This window comes from Zea mays, chromosome 10 (assembly GCF_902167145.1).
Source record: "Zea mays cultivar B73 chromosome 10, Zm-B73-REFERENCE-NAM-5.0, whole genome shotgun sequence".
NCBI classification, from domain to species: domain Eukaryota; kingdom Viridiplantae; phylum Streptophyta; class Magnoliopsida; order Poales; family Poaceae; genus Zea; species Zea mays.
This window is the reverse complement of record NC_050105.1, coordinates 62,021,177-62,025,356: the sequence shown is the minus strand read 5'-3', so window position 1 is coordinate 62,025,356 and position 4,180 is coordinate 62,021,177.

Genomic DNA, 4,180 nt, shown 5'->3' with positions numbered 1-4,180 from the left:
ATTTTAAGGCCTATAAAGCTGAAGTTGAAAACCAACTTGAGAGGAAAATAAAACGGTTAAGGTCTGATCGAGGTGGAGAATATTTCTCTAATGTGTTCGATGAGTTCTGCGTGGAACATGATATTATTCATGAGAGGACACCACCATTCTCACCACAATCCAATGGGATTGCTGAAAGGAAAAACCGCACTCTAAGAGATTTGGTGAATGCCATGTTGAGTACAGCGGGATTATCCAAGGCATGGTGGGGTGATGCGATTTTGACAGCATGTCATGTCCTCAAAGAACAAAGAGATCACTCCATTTGAGGAATGGGAAAAGAGAAGAGTAAATCTCTCGTATTTACGCACTTGGGGTTGCTTGGCTAAAGTGAATGTGCCAATCAACAAAAAGCGTAAACTTGGGCCTAAAACTGTTGACTGTATATTCCTTGGGTACTCTTTTCACAGCACTGGGTATAGGTTCTTAATTATAAAATCTGATGTGCCTGATATGTATGTTGATACTATCATGGAATCAAGAGACACAACATTTTTTGAGAATGAGTTTCCCATGAAGAATACACCTAGTGATACAAGTCATGAGACTATAATTCCCCATGAGCACGAACTGTCGATTCCTATAGATCATGCTGAGGATTTCCACGTGCACATCCCTGAGGAGGATGACACTATAGTCACTCGAAAGAGCAAGAGACAAAGGGTTGCAAAATCCTTTGGTAATGACTTTATAGTGTACCTTGTGGAAGACACACCAACTACCATTAGTGAGGCATATTCCTCTCCTGATGCTGACTTATGGAAGGAAGCAGTAAGGAGTGAGATGGAATCTATTATGTCTAATGGAACTTGGGAGGTCGTTGACCGTCCTTATGGTTGTCAACCTATAGGTTGCAAATGGATCTTCAAGAAAAAGCTTAGGCCTGATGGTACAATTGAGAGGTACAAGGCAAGGCTTGTGGCCAAAGGATATACCCAAAAGGAGGGTGAAGATTTCTTTGATACCTACTCACCAGTGGCTCGATTGACTACAATTCGCACATTAATAGCCGTGGCAGCCTCTTATGGTCTTATCATTCATCAGATGGATGTTAAGACAACTTTCCTAAATGGAGAGTTGGATGAGGAGATCTATATGGATCAGCCAAAAGGGTTTATTGCGGATGGTCAAGAGAACAAGGTGTGCAGGTTGATAAAATCATTGTATGGCCTAAAACAAGCACCTAAGCAATGGCATGAAAAGTTTGATAATACTCTTACAGTAGCCGGCTTTGTTGTAAATGAATCTGACACGTGTGTATACTATCGGTATGGTGGGGGTGAGTCTATTATGCTGTGCCTTTATGTTGATGACATTTTAATCTTTGGATCAAATCTCAATGTGATTGAGGAAGTTAAAAATCTTCTATCGAGCAATTTCGAGATGAAAGATTTGGGAGAGGCTGATGTCATTCTAAACATCAAGCTTGTTAGAGAAGCTGATGGTGGGGTAACTTTGTTACAATCCCATTATGTGGAAAAGGTATTGAGTCGCTTTGGTTTTAGTGACTGTGATCCTGCTCCAACACCTTATGACCCCAGTGTGCTATTAAGAAAGAATCGGAGAATAGCAAGGGATCAATTGACATACTCCCAGATCATTGGCTCGCTCATGTACCTTGCAAGTGCAACAAGGCCAGACATCTCTTATGCTGTGAGTAAGCTAAGTCGGTTTGTGTCGAAACCAGGAGATGATCACTGGCGTTCTCTTGAGAGAGTGTTGTGGTATTTGAAAGGTACTATGACATACGGTATTCATTATACCGGAAACCCAAAAGTGCTGGTAGGCTATTGTGATGCCAACTGGATTTCTGATGCTGATGAGCTTTATGCCACAAGCGGATATGTGTTTCTGTTTGGAGGTGGCGCTGTTTCCTGGAAGTCTTGCAAGCAGACTATCTTAACGAAGTCTACAATGGAAGCAGAACTCGCAGCATTAGACACTGCTGGGGCTGAGGCCGAGTGGCTTCGTGATTTCCTATTGGACTTACCGGTAGTTGAAAAACCGATACCGGCTATTTCCATGAACTGTGACAACCAAACGGTGATTACAAAGGTTAACAGTTCTAGGAATAACATGAAGTCTACAAGGCATGTTAAGAGGAGATTGAAATCTGTCAGAAAGTTGAAAAACTCCGGAGTTATAACTGTGGATTATGTCCACACATCAAATAATCTGGCAGATCAATTCACTAAGGGTCTATCACGCAATGTGATAGAAAGTGCATCGAGGGAAATGGGTATGAGACCCATGTGAGATCTACTCTAGTGGTAACCTGCTCTATGTGATCGGAGATCCCGTGAAGTAGAGTGGAGAAACAAGCTAGGAGTAGATTGTGAGGAAAGATCCCTTCCTTAACTCATTTCTGATGCACATCTTTCCTATCTGTAAGGCAGGATGGTTTTTACCTTAATGTATTCCAAGAGTCTTATAAAGGTGAGATGTTGTCCTACAAAACATCTTTTGAGGAATACACCTATATGAGTCAGACTGCTGGTCACAGTCTATGGGACTTGGGTAATCCCTAAATACTCATGAAAGGCACTGAAGTGTGACTTATATGCTTCTAAACAGCGGGAATACCCTTCTGCAGCCTAGTATCAGCAAAGGATTTGAGTGAATCTTATTTCGCACAAAACTGTCAATTCAAGGCATAGTCCATTGTTCAGTTGTGAATGAGTGAAACTCTTATTCTAGATGGATGTTCAACTTAACAGTCTCCATCGAAATTCACTGGTATATCAAAGGATTGTGATTCTGATACTTCATCATTACAAACCCTAGAGTTTGGTGGGGATTGTTGGATCTTTTATGGGCTTGGCCCATTTATTGAATAAACTCTATGGTGTGTAATGGTGGAGAATACCAATAGTACCACATTGGAAGTCCAAGGGTCTTTTGCCTTGACTTATATGGTGGGATTTATTCCACTTAACTTGAGAAGTCAAGAAATGGACAAGGGTGTGCCACACGTGCGCGTGCGCCGCCGCCGCCGGTCGGGCCGGGCGTGGCGTGGCGAGGCGAGGCGAGGCGAGGCAGGCAGGCAGGCGAGCGGGCGTGGTGTGGTTGTGTTAATTTTTAGCACTCACTAACCGCGTACGTCAGCCGAGTGACCCTGTCTCTTCGTCAGCCAGCCGAGTGACCCTTCTCCTTCAGCTGCCGACTCATGGCGTGACTCGGCGAGAGCTGGCCGACTCATGGCATAACTCGGCTAGAGCTGGCCGACTCTTGGCGTGACTCGGCGACCTTTCTCCTTCAGCTTCCCTCTGCGAGAGGTTAAATAGAGGAGCACCCCTGTCACCCGGTACACACGAGAACACTTTCAGAATCACAGTCCAGCCGCCGAGTGAGGGTATTTCCATCTCGTGACTCTGCACGCACAGAGAAGCGAGAGGGCAGGTGCCTCCGAAGCCGGTGCCGTTCGAGACCTTGCACGGGGGATCGATAATTAGGTTTTTGGAGAGCGTCTACGCGACTGCCCAAAACATCTTCAACATGACAAAGGAAGCTGGTCAAGGATCTGGATCATCAGAGCGCATAGGAGGGTATGATCAGTTTATTTGCTTACTGTTTTGTGTTCTGGAGATTATATATGTTTCATATATTCATCTATGCTGTTTCATATTTACGAATGATTTTATCTTATCTGTTATGTCTTATTATAATATGATAGATCTGTCTGTTTTAATTTTACAGTCATACTATTTATGTTTCTATCTGTTTATTTTCATTTATTCAGTCAGTATACATGTTTATCGTATTTATATGATTTATATAATTCACATGCTCTATGTTCTCTTGATTCATATTGGTATGGATCAATTTAAGATCACGATTTCTATGGTTAATTATTTATTATATGTCATCATCATAATGTTAATTTATGGAATTAAAATAATACGGAAAATGCCTATATTTCTAACACTATTATCTTCCTGTTCTTCGCCTCTATTCCTTTTCTCTGTGTTGTCTATCTGTATCTCTCCACTCCTGCTGTTCTACTATTCCTCTTTTCTCTGTGTTATCTGTCTGTATCTCTCCACTCCCGCTATTTTATTAGTGGTCTATTAGGATCGCTAACAATTGGTATCAGATATCCACCGATCCTCGGATTCCATCGTTCCTCAGCCGAAAAACATCC